Below are 13,808 nucleotides of genomic sequence, written 5' to 3' on the forward strand. Positions count from 1 at the left end.
AAGCATTCTCATTAATCAAACCAAAATACAGTTAACAATTTAAGAGTAACCATATCACACAAACTGCTACCACATTGTAACCGTAACCATGCTAACTGCTACCAATTTGTAACCGTGGTGCTGTGCTCAAAACAAAACCATAATTATTGATAATAAATGTCCGGTGGAAGCGTCAGGCTAATTATCTAAAAGAACTTGCCAGAGGGGCACAGCCCACTTACAAACACAATTTAAAATTAACCTCCCTGACAGTAGGAAAGGTTACGTGGATTGTGGTTTCAAGTAGCAGCAAATGAAAACACTCGTATGGTTTGGTTTCATTAGAGGCTTTTACTGTTGATTAGTAGTTTAGTATCTTGTCATTGATAGGTTTCTTACATTAGAAAATATCTTACGGCATTACAGCCATTACAAACAAAACTGCTAACAATGTCAGATTCTTATTTTTGATACATTACATTGAGTAACTAACGAATAAAAGAAAGAAGAAAGAGGGGCCGGGGGGGGGGGAACACCATTTCATACTATGCCATGTTCAACTGTTTAGGAACATTGAGCTCGCAGGCTCATCAAACAAATATATGTGTTTAAAATACAATATTTTATAATAATATGGAAAACGTCCTAAAACTGGCGGAGTTATAAACTGTTCTTCACTTCTTTTTGAGGGGTGCCGAAAGATGGAGGGAGACTCCGTTATAGAGGCTCACGAGTTACAGGTTGAGGTGCAAAATGTGGCGCCGGAACTGGGCCGCCATCTTGAACTGGTCTGGGGTCCTTGAAGTACTCTGGGATTCTGGAACCCTCTGGGATTCTGGAACCCTGCCTGTAACCAATAATCCACCTGGATTAGCTTGGTTAGCAGGCAGTTTATGACGGGCGAAGTTAAGCCCAAAAAAAAAGGCAACCTAACAGGTTTGTGTGGGACGAAGTGCAGCTTACCTTAGCTGGCAGGGTGAAGTAGGTAGTGGCTGTCCCTGGGGGTGATCCGGGGATGCGCGGCGCGGGAGCTCGCGATAGCCATAGAAGAAATAGTTATGGCGAAAACCAAAAAAAAACTAAAGTTAAACTTAACTATTTGGGCAGCTACTAAGAAAAACTGAAAAAAATCTAGGCGACATGGCCTGGCTCAGAAGCAACTACATTATTGCCGAAAGCGGATCACGATAGCTGCTGGTCGTTACTGCGACCTGTTGCAAAGATGCGCGCTGGACGAGAGCTGCCCTCAAAATCCCTGAAAATGGCGCCGGGACGCTAACTTAAACTTTAGTCCGGTCATCTGTTCCTCTGGAGGAGGGGATCGGGAAACCCGAAGTGCTCCGAAGGGCTCCGAAAGAAAAAAAAGGGCTCCAGCGACCTATCGACTGAGTGTGAGGTCGATTGTTTCTCCTGGAGGGGATAGGGTGGTCAGTAGTGTGCTCTCGCTCTCAGCTGGTTCGTCCTTTCGTCGATAGATGGTGTGGGCATGCAGGTCGGAGTCTCGCAGAGACCATCGCGGCACTTGATGGCCGCCATTTTGCAAGTGGGGGGGGGGATTTTGGCCTTGAGAGGGGACATTGCCGCGGCTGGCCGATGACCGCTGTGGACCAGGATGGGGTGGGGGGTATGTCCGGTGAATGACCTGCCCTGGGAGAATTCGCCGGCCAGACGTCGGGACGTGCGGCGGAACTAGAAAAAAGGACACCAAAACGTGTTAGAGACCGCAAACTTCAGCACACCTCCGAGAAGGGGTGGGGGTGACCATGGGAAGCTTAGGGCGGCTACTTTCGTCACGCGTAGCGCTAAACTCGTGACGAAACGCGACGGCCAGTGGATACCGTTGCTGATGATAGTCCTGTAGTCGGCTAGACCCAGCAAATTTGGTGGGAAACGGTGGTGAGAGCACTATGCTGCTCAAAAAGGTAACCTGCCGGTACACTTGACCGAACAAGTTTGGATGGGGCAAAAGCGTAAAATTAAAGTTATAAAAAAATTTAAAATTTTGTAAAACCAAAAAAATAAAAAAAATCGTGCCTAAAGTAGCACTGATTCGGCACAGTCTTCTTAATTTGTTAATTTTAATGGACTTTAGTTATTATATTGGTCTGGAAGGTTCGAGAACATCATCGATTGTATCGCTCCGCGGCGAACGCACGTGGCGGAAGAGCTGTGTGTCTGACGTCAGCGGACATATGGAGTGGGTGTGACGTCAGAAGACGAGTGATGGGGAGTCGGCCCGTGGGCCTAGCCGGCGGCGGACGTGTCGAAATAAAGCGGGTTGGCCGTGGTGATGCTTCCACTACGAAGCGATTATGAACGGCTTGCCTTTTTAAAAAAGGTTGGGGAAGCCGTATACGTAGGACGCGAGTGAGCGGTGAAGAGGTTGGTGAATATCGCGAGCATGTATTAAGGAGGAAATACGTGTGTCGACAACACCTCCGAACCAGCATGACGGGAACTCGTCACAGCAGAAATTCGCAACTCCGGCAACGTTTAATGGTGATGATTCGCCATCATTTTACGCTCGTGAGTAAGTGAGTGTACCAGGTGACCGGACTTCTCGACGTGGAACGCAAGTAAGTGCCAGCCATGCCACCGCCCCATTGACCCTTTTTAGTCGCAGCAAGAAATGATAAAGCTGGGATTTTGCAAATTTAAATAACTTACTACGCAACCTGATTGTTCAGCAGTTGGTTACCTTCCGCGTGCAAAAATAACTATACTCGACAGACGTTGAAGTGAAAAGACCGTCAGCGTTAGACTATGACTTAAACTGTGAAAGGCCTTTTTGTTTTAAGCCAAAATTTTGGAACTAGATAAAATTTTTTAAGATATTTAGTGAGATGTTAATATGTGTTAATATGTTGTTACATTACGCTTATCAGATGCAAAAGTTTATCCTTTAATATTTATAGATGTACTATGCCTGGCGCGTCAGAGGTTGTTTTTAATATGTTATATATATATATATATATTTATAGTTAATATTTTTTTTGGGGTAATTATATTAATTCTTCGGAGCTCCGAAATATAAGATCAGAGTATACCGTTGGTAGTAATTGATGAAGTATTTTGTGTATAGTTTAACGGTAATTTTTTTATATGATACAGTATGTATTGGAAGTGGTTCGCGGCGATTTGTGAGAAATCCGTTTATGATATATTTATCTAACTATTAAATGGTGCCATATAAATTTCTCATTTTTTTTATAACTTGCTGTCCCCTGTCACTGTTCAAAATCTTACTAGTAGTGTTGTTGTGTCTGCTATCGGTTTGGATTCAAATATTTGTTTTTGGGGTTTGCCTGCGCTCGCGGTACGAGTCATTAGAGTCTTTTGACGGTGTGGCGAGGCGCGGGAGTTGTACGTGTTGGCTAGGGTCAGGGCCAAAACGTTTCAAAGTGCGCCACTCTGCTATATGCAGTGGCTGGAGGGCAGCAGGCGTAATGTTATTTCTTGTAGGGGTTATTGTGTTTGGAATAATAAGGGCTAGTATGGCAGTGAATGTGAGTTGGATTTTTAATTTGGAGCGCCCGGACTTGATAAACAACCTGGAAAAGGTGGGGATAACAGTGGAAGGGCAGGAGGACTTAGAATTCCTCCAGGTGACGTTTATGGAATACGTTTTGCATGGAGCTGACGGAAATGTTTCAGGGGGAGAGGTTAATAAAAGTGATCATTACTTGAATCAGAAATTGTTTTTCGAGGCGATAAAAAATATTCCTTACTTAAAATATAAAAATCCGGAGGACTTAATCCAGTTTTGCAGCGAGGTGGAAAAATTGCGGGAAATTAAAGAATGGGCCGACGATAATATTATTTTGAAGAGTGTTGTAGTTAAATGTTCGGGAGTAGCTCGCGCCGTAGTTATTGACGGATTGGTTAATAACCTTAGTTGGTGTGAAGTAAGTGAGGGTTTATGGGATGCCCTGTGTCCGCGGCGCCGTAAGTTACAACTCGTGCAGGACAGAGTGTTTAGGTTTCAAAGAGAGGGGGAGAGAATGGGTGATTATGTATATGATATTTTGTTACACTTGAAAGTATTTGGTTTGTGTTTACCGCAGCAGGCCATGGTGGATATAATTGTAGAAAATATGAATCCCGATGTGAGGAGAGAGTGTTCATTTGTGGAAAGACCGAGGGATCTGAATGGGCTGCGAAGGTGGTCGGTAGAAATAGAAAACGTGATGTATGCGCGGCAGGAGTACCAAAAAAATATACACGGGGTGAACAAAGTTGTCGAAGAGAGCGTAGTTGAGGAAATATTCACCCGCGGGAAAAGGAAAGGGAAATGTTATACGTGTGGGGAGAAAGGGCATTATAGAGTAGAGTGTACTCAAAAGGGCAAAGACAAGGTCTTGAGGGTTAAGAAAAAGGGTAATGATTGTTTTTATCGTCACGAAGGGGGACATTTTCAGCGGGGCGGTCAATCAATTTCTAAACAAGGATGTTCTTATTGTGGGAAGAAATCGCATGTGGTTCGTGTTTGTAGGAAAAAGGGGCGGCTAAATAAATTGCGTTTTGGGAATAAACATTTTTTAGCCGTGATACGGAACGAAAATAATTTACAGGTAGACCTTAAAATGTATGAGGAGAAGGTGGTGGCTCTTATTGATACTGGGGCTACCCGAAGTTTTGTAAGTGAGGAATTTGTGAATAAGCTATTAAAAAGGGATGGGAAATTAAAAAAAAAATTAGCGGTCGCGAGTGGTATGGAATTTCAACTCGCAGACGGAAAAAATAAAATCTCTAAATTAAAGGCTGACTTACACATTAAAATTGGATCTTTTTCATGGGATCGCGAGTTTTGGGTGATACCTGATCTTATTAAGGAGGTAATTTTAGGAATGGATTTTTTGGTGGACACTCGGGCGGTTATCGATTGTAATAAGAAGAAGTTGAGTTTCTCCTTTGAGCCAAAGGTTAGTGTGAGGTTAACCAAGAATAGGAGTAAGACAGAGGTAGTGTGTGGTGGAATGCAGGGGGCTGAGAGTAGGTTAGATCAAGAAGTGGTAGGTCGAATTCAAGAAATTATCGAGGAGTTTGGAGATGTGATCACTGATAAAGTAGGAAAGTGTGAAATAGATCCTTACTGTATTAAGCTAACGGATAACAAAGCAGTGAAGTGTGTACCATACCAGTGCCCCCCTCCGAAGATGCAAGCCTTTAGACAGATAATACAGGATTTAATGGAGAAAGGAATTATTTGTGCGTCAAAATCTGTGTATGCGTCACCGGCCTTTTTGGTAAAGAAAAAAAAGGCAGGGGAATATCGTTTAGTGCTGGACTATCGCCTTTTGAATGAAAAAATTAGGCTAGATCCTTTCCCTTTACCTAAGATTGAGGTGTTATTCCAATATTTGGGCAAGGCCAAATATTTCACTATTTTGGATCTGAACGCGGCCTTTCACCAATGTGTGCTCGACCCTGAGAGCCAGCCGTATACTAGTTTTGTGACACCCTGGGGCCAATATGAGTGGAGAAGAGTACCTTTTGGTGTGAACTTTGGGGCGCAATGTTTATCCAGGATTTTAGGGAAAGTTTTACAAGAGTATCAATACAAGTTCTTACTTAGCTTTTTAGACGACATCTGTGTGTTTTCCGATTCCTTGGAAGAACATTTTCAGCATTTACGGAAAGTGCTGGAGAAACTACGAGAAGCTGGGTTTACGGTAAACCCGGAGAAGGTGTGTTGGGTAAAAAGGAAAATCAGTTTTTTAGGATTTATTGTGGGAGATGGATGCTTAGAGATGGATCCTGCGAAAATAGCTCCGATTGTTAATTATGGCCCACCTAAAAATCTGAAAGGGGTTATGCGCTTTTTGGGGATGCTGGGTTTTTTTAGCAGGTTCATACCCGATTATGCCACCTTGTGCGCCCCTTTAAATGAACTAAAAAAGAAGGGAGTAGCCTTTGTTTGGGGTGAAGCTCAGAATAAAGCTTTCCAGGAGTTAAAACGCGCAATTTCAAGCCCTCCGGTGTTGGCCCTTCCAAATTTTGATAAAAAATTTATTGTGCAAGTGGATGCGTCTAGTTTAGCCCTAGGGGCGGTTTTATTGCAAGAAGGAGAGAGGGGTTTACAACCTGTTATGTTTGCTAGTAGGACGCTCAATAAACATGAAAAAGGTTATAGTGTATATGAGAAAGAGGCCCTCGCTTGCGTCTATGCTTTAGAAAGATTTGAGTGTTATTTAGAACACGATGAATTTAAACTACATACTGACAACCAGGCCCTAACTTGGCTCTTTACCCATCCTAAGCAGCTTGGAAAGATTGGGCGGTGGGTGATGAGATTAAGTCGTTTCAGATTTAAGATTCGTCACACCAAAGGGCAGGAAAATAAAGTGGCCGATGCTTTGTCGCGCATGTATAATCCCGAAGAGCATGTTGTAGAAAATGAGGACCAATCAGACGAGAGCGAATGTGAAGAGGAGGACGGGGTGGAAGTTAAAGAATATTTAAATGTTTTAGGAGACTTTCCCGAAAGTTCTATAGGTATAGAGGAATGGCAGGAGAGGGATTGTGCCGTCAGAAATATTCGTAGTAAAGTAGGGGAAAAGGGGTATGAAAATTTCCAACTTTTTAAAGGAATTCTATATTGGGTGAAAGATGGGGTAAAAAAGGTATATGTCCCTGAGGGTTTGACGAGTGTGCTTTTAAGATATTTTCATGATTCTTGTGTAGGAGCCCATGGTGGAAGTGAGAAAACAGAGGAAAGATTAAAGGGGAAGTTTTATTGGCCCACCCTAAAAAAGGATGTGGATGAGTATGTTAAGCAATGTCATTTGTGTCAAGTGTGTAAACAACCCCGCAATAGTAAGGTGGGGAAATACTCGGTGGAGAAGATCGAGAGACCGTGGGAAAGAGCATTTATTGATGTTTTTGGGCCCTTACCGCGCACCATGCGAGGAAATAACTGTTTGTTAGTATTAGTAGACGGGTTTAGTAAGTTTTGTATAATGATGGCTTTGCGGGACATGAAGAGTGTGCAGGTGGTACGGGCATTGGTGGATAAAGTTTGGAGTTTGTATGGGGGTCCGGAGCTACTGGTTTCCGATAATGCCACTTATTTTATGAGTACCCTGTTCCAACAAATGTGTTTCCGATGGGGGGTGAAACATATTACTACGAGCCCTTATTATCCCAAACCCAATTTAGTTGAGAGAGTAAACAAGAATATCAAGGTAGCCTTAAGCATTTTTCACCAAAAAGACCCCCGCCACTGGGATGATTCGGTGCCTTATCTGAACTTGGCGTTTAACAGTAGCAAACACAGTGGAACAGGTTTTACTCCTGGAGAAATTTTTTTGGGTCGAGAACTTCTGTCACCCTCTATTAAATGTTTGGGGGATCAATCCGGAATGTTTAGAGGTACATAGTCCTAGGCGACTGGAAAATATGTGGAATGAAGTTGCCATCAATTTGGACAAAGCTAGGAATAAGATCTGTTCGCAGTATAACAAAGATCGTATTCCTAATCCTTATCAGATAGGGGACAAGGTTTTGTGCAGACAATATATACTTAGTAATAAAAAGGATTTTATTTCTGGGAAACTTCAGCACGCTTTTGCGGGGCCCTTTGAAATAACTAGATTTCTAGGTCCAGTCACGGTTTTGCTACGAGATGTTAAGAATGTGTATAAAGTAAAGAATGCGCATGTTTCGCAGTTAAAAAAATATATTATTCCAGGTGGATAATGAGTTGGGTAGGTTAAGAGTGGAATGATTTTTTTTTGTTATGGTATTTGATTTATTTTTAAGTACTGTCGGTTATAGCGGTTAGTCTTTGTACCTTTGTTAATTGTTGGTGCTATCTTGTCAATACTTTGTTCCTTTGTTAGGTGACTGTGTAGTTTTCTCTCCTTTTTATCTTTATTCTTGTTCTTACTTGCTCTATTAATTGTACTTTAATTGTTACCTTTGTTGTTAGGCTATTCGGTCCTAGGATGATTACCGCTAAAACGATAATGGTTCGGATAGAAGCCTTTCTTTAATTGCTTCAATATTTTTTTTGAGCGGGGTGATTTGTAGCATGTCTGCTACAGCTCTGGCCTGGATGAGATTTATGTTGGCAGAAAAGGTAGATTTTTTATATTTTTTTTTTGGCCTCCCTGGAATAGAAGTTATTTTGATTTACGTTTGTTATATTTGGTTTAACGTAATAAAATATATGAAACTGTAATTTTTATTTAGTCTTCTTAATTTGTTAATTTTAATGGACTTTAGTTATTATATTGGTCTGGAAGGTTCGAGAACATCATCGATTGTATCGCTCCGCGGCGAACGCACGTGGCGGAAGAGCTGTGTGTCTGACGTCAGCGGACATATGGAGTGGGTGTGACGTCAGAAGACGAGTGATGGGGAGTCGGCCCGTGGGCCTAGCCGGCGGCGGACGTGTCGAAATAAAGCGGGTTGGCCGTGGTGATGCTTCCACTACGAAGCGATTATGAACGGCTTGCCTTTTTAAAAAAGGTTGGGGAAGCCGTATACGTAGGACGCGAGTGAGCGGTGAAGAGGTTGGTGAATATCGCGAGCATGTATTAAGGAGGAAATACGTGCGTCGACAACACCTCCGAACCAGCATGACGGGAACTCGTCACAGCAGAAATTCGCAACTCCGGCAACGTTTAATGGTGATGATTCGCCATCATTTTACGCTCGTGAGTAAGTGAGTGTACCAGGTGACCGGACTTCTCGACGTGGAACGCAAGTAAGTGCCAGCCATGCCACCGCCCCATTGACCCTTTTTAGTCGCAGCAAGAAATGATAAAGCTGGGATTTTGCAAATTTAAATAACTTACTACGCAACCTGATTGTTCAGCAGTTGGTTACCTTCCGCGTGCAAAAATAACTATACTCGACAGACGTTGAAGTGAAAAGACCGTCAGCGTTAGACTATGACTTAAACTGTGAAAGGCCTTTTTGTTTTAAGCCAAAATTTTGGAACTAGATAAAATTTTTTAAGATATTTAGTGAGATGTTAATATGTGTTAATATGTTGTTACATTACGCTTATCAGATGCAAAAGTTTATCCTTTAATATTTATAGATGTACTATGCCTGGCGCGTCAGAGGTTGTTTTTAATATGTTATATATATATATATATATTTATAGTTAATATTTTTTTTGGGGTAATTATATTAATTCTTCGGAGCTCCGAAATATAAGATCAGAGTATACCGTTGGTAGTAATTGATGAAGTATTTTGTGTATAGTTTAACGGTAATTTTTTTATATGATACAGTATGTATTGGAAGTGGTTCGCGGCGATTTGTGAGAAATCCGTTTATGATATATTTATCTAACTATTAAATGGTGCCATATAAATTTCTCATTTTTTTTATAACTTGCTGTCCCCTGTCACTGTTCAAAATCTTACTAGTAGTGTTGTTGTGTCTGCTATCGGTTTGGATTCAAATATTTGTTTTTGGGGTTTGCCTGCGCTCGCGGTACGAGTCATTAGAGTCTTTTGACGGTGTGGCGAGGCGCGGGAGTTGTACGTGTTGGCTACGGTCAGGGCCAAAACGTTTCAGTTTTCTATTATCAAGCAAAAAAATTACTTTTATTTATGTTTATATACGCTGGAGTTCTAAAAGTTTACTATTCCATGAGGTTATAGTCCGAAAATACATTTCATTTAATTCCGTTAAAAAATTACTAAATAAAAATGATATAATGCTTATGTTGGACCACTTCCGGCACACATTTCTGGTACGTACCTAAGGGGGGTGGGGGTGGAAGGGGCAGTCAGATGGATACTCTCATATAAGCGCGAGTTAGCTAACCCTATGCGGATTCTCTCCCATTTACGAACACGAACACACGACAGTATGCCTATGCGAGTGTCAGCCGGATTCATCTAGGACTATTGGGTTCCGTAGGAGCGTAACGGACATCTTTACACCAATTATACCTTACAACATATTATTTTCTTACTTCCTAGATGTAACCCATTCATGTTATACAAGACGTTAACTGGTTTTACGGAGTGTTCATATTGTTACGAAAGCAGACAGGACCACGACACGCACCAGGTTTGGAGCTGGCTGTGGCCCTGCATGGTCACTGGCATCACGCACCGTGACACGCGCCAACCACTGACATAAGGCATGCCACGCGTGCCTGACTAGATTTCATGGGTGTTCGCTAACACCCCGCCCCCTCCTAAAGCACCGTCCTGCATCGGCGCTGTTATCTATTTCTGAGCGGCCTTGGGAATTCCGCAGGCCACTGCGTGGAGTGTCGTGAATGGACGCCGCCTTTCTGGACTGTTCGGGAATCGGGTCAGCCCGGGATAACGAGACAATCACAGCCACTCTCGTCGGTTCTGGAAAGTCGACCCACCAGTTTAAATGGTGACGCTGGCCTTTGCGGAGTTCCAAAAATTTCCGAGCGAGTTCCAAACGAGTTGCGGGTGAATTCTGAGAGTGAAGGAAAGTGCGACAACGTCGAAGATGGTGAGATACCCTTCAAGAGTGGTGCAACGTGGAGCGACAAGATGGAGAGAGTGCGAACGAGTGGCGACTTACTGTGTGTGTGGACAGGCGCGAGGTAAGAGGCAAACCACTGTTGAGCCTAGCTCCAGAGAGGAGTGCGAACTGTGGAATTTGACAGACAGTGAGTGACTTGCGAATAAACATTTTTAAGTGCCCCAGTGATTGGTGATCGGTCATTTTTAAGTACAATTATTTATTAGTATTGTAAATATTAGTAATTAATAAAACTTTAATAAAACTTAATTGGGTTATCCCTTACTAACCCAGCTCTCTCCAAATAGGTCGTAACAATACGTAAATATATGTTATTTCTTAACTAGTTTCCTCAGATATTCTATCTTCTCTTCAAACCACTTTGTTGCAAGTTTATGTTTACCTTATATGCTATGCTTTTTATTTATATTTTTTTTATATTTATAATCACACTCTTATATTTTTATGCATACATTTAAAAATTGTTGTTGCAAACATGCGCTCTTGTAGTGGCTAAGTATAATGTGGAAATATCAATTAAAACTTTAACTGATCTTTATTTAACATCTTTACACCACACGCTACACTACAGACTAACAATCCACTTGATCCACAGCACACTTCCAAGCATCTAGTGCTCACCAAAATGACAATAGAACACTCCTATTCGCCGATCTAAATGGTCGGGAGCTGCCCTTCCCTGACGATCTACCAAACTTATTAAATTTAGCTTACAACACTAATTATAAAATCGTACACTTACCCGTGTGCCCAATTATCCAGCCCTCCGAACCAAGTGATTTTACATAAGTATATATTGGGTGCAGCTGAAATAAGACCCACATAGTAAGATATAGAAAATTCGGCATTTGGTCTCACTCACACTAAATTACCCGGATGACTCACAATGGTTTGGTTAGCCACATCTAAAATCGGGACAAACCATTGTTAAAATATTTCAATTTTGACAAAAAACAACTTTTTTATAAATATATAATTCTTTAAAGCTCCATGGTTGTGAAGTGCTGTGAAATAAATTTATAATATAATTTTTAATAACATTTTTTTAACAGTATTGATATATATATATATAGGTAATTAGAGTCGCAATTTTTTTTTGTAGAAATGACCCTTTCAGTATATTTGTCTACTGTAACAGCCCACTTCCATTTTAATGGTAAATGGAGTTTACAGAATCTTACAATGTGAGGTTCATGGTGTACATTCTAGTGGACTTAATAATTGTAATAATTTAATTATTTTGGGCGATATATATATATATATATATATATATATATATATATATATATAGTGTTAGGACGGGGCCTAGCACAAAAACCTGGCCAGACAGCCTGCGTACGGGACGTAATGTAGATTACTGCCGTCCGTCTCTTGCCGGCACATTTCCAGAGCCCTGTCTGCGCGAAGTGACATAACTAGGACGCCATTTTCTCGAAGCTTCGGGTGCGGAGATTGGTGCATCGGGGACTGAAGCATTTGGGACGATGTTTTGTGCGGCATACTAGTGAGTAGTGCGAAGCAGAGTGTTTTGCTAGAGGTGCGCGCTAAGATACTAGCAGGAGAGAGAGTCACTGTAGAGCCGAGCTCCAGTGGGGAGACTGAACTGTGGACGTAGTGCAAGAGTGAATAATTTGTGGATACACATTAAAGATGTTGACCTTTTATTAATAAATATAAATATTAGCTAAGAAATTAATTTATATTTGATTAATTGGCCATCTTTTCCCACTCGTAATATTTGGTGTCAGAGGTATTTATATACCTGATTAAAGGTTCTAGAATAAATTTACTTAGAAGTAAAAATATACTAATTAATTAAATAAATAATCACAAGAAATTGGAAATTAGATTTTCGAGGATTAGATAAGTTAGTGTTAGTCTTGTGTAATTAAATTGGTATAAGGTTTAAGTAGAATTTAGGCTAGCTAATGTGAGAAATTTGAGTATAGTTAATACAATATAAGATACCGGGCATGTTGACGAGGAAGATGGTTTCTGACGAACTTAAGAACGTAATGGCTTTTGATGCGCCCATTTCACCTCAACGTTTCGCACGCATTTATGTTATGTGATTAATGTGTTTTTAATATACCCGGCTTTTAATATTTAAAATATTTTTGGGCCTACTTAATTTCCTTTCTAACTCATACCACTGATGAATTTTGAACTTTTTCCCGATTTCTAGCTTAGTAATTACACAATTCCAAGATGGCGCCCGAATTTCAAGATGACGGGCAGCTCAGTAATAATAAATGATTACTGCACTCTAGCAGGTAAAACATAAACTAATATGATGGTAATGCACTCTATCAGACACGTACACACACAATATGACGTCCTCCAGCAGACGAAAATAAGATGGTGGCAATGTCCTCTAGCAGGTGATATACATTATGTTAATTATCGCTCCTGGTAGCGAGTATTGATTACATTATGGCGGATCTAAGATGGTCGTCAAGGTAAAGGACAAAGGCCAAGGTCAAAGGCCAAAGTCAAGGTCAAAGGCCAAGGTAAAGGTACAAGTTCAAAGTCAAAGTTCAAGGTTAAGGTTCAATGTTAAGGTCAACATTCAAGGTTAAAGTTCAAGGTCAAGGTAATGTTCAAGATCAAGGTCAAAGTTCAAGGTTAAAGTTGAAGGTCAAGGTCAAAGTTCAAGGTTAAAGTTCAAGGTCAAGATCAAAGATCAAGGCCAAGGTCAAAGTTCAAGGTTAAAGTCGAAGTTCTTTATTAATAAGTTTTTTGATGAATTTTGAACTTTTTCCATTAAAATTTGATAAAAAAATTAAGAAAATTCATGATGGCCTCCGTAACGATAATCGATACATTGGTGACAATTCAAAATTTCGGGTGTGATATAAAACGTTTTTATTACTTTTTATTGATAATTTGTTAAATATATTAATATGTTACTGGTTTACTCATCGGGAATCGTTTAAGTAACAAAACATTTGAAATAGGCAATTATAAAAAAAAATTTGGAAATTTTTCGGAGTTTCTAGCATTAAAATTGCGGATTTTCAAGATGGTGGCCGTAACGGAACAGGCAACATTCTAGAATGCAATATGGTGGACGTAACATAAAGTGTAGAAATAATAGTATAGTTTGGCCGGTACGGGGACAGGGTCCAGGGTGTGGTGCCTGTGGTTCCGACCGCCATATTGGATTGTGACATCACGGCGGCCATCTTGGATGAGCGTAACGGAACACAGTATAACGGGACAAGTAGTACCGTGGCCTTGACATTTGACCTTGACCCCGGTGGCCATATTGGATCCGCCATCTTGGATCCACCATCTTTAAGTCGAGCGCCCCACTCACTCTTGATGAAATTTTTGAC

The sequence above is a fragment of the Bacillus rossius genome, chromosome 8 (genome assembly GCF_032445375.1).
Source record: "Bacillus rossius redtenbacheri isolate Brsri chromosome 8, Brsri_v3, whole genome shotgun sequence".
NCBI lineage: Eukaryota > Metazoa > Arthropoda > Insecta > Phasmatodea > Bacillidae > Bacillus > Bacillus rossius.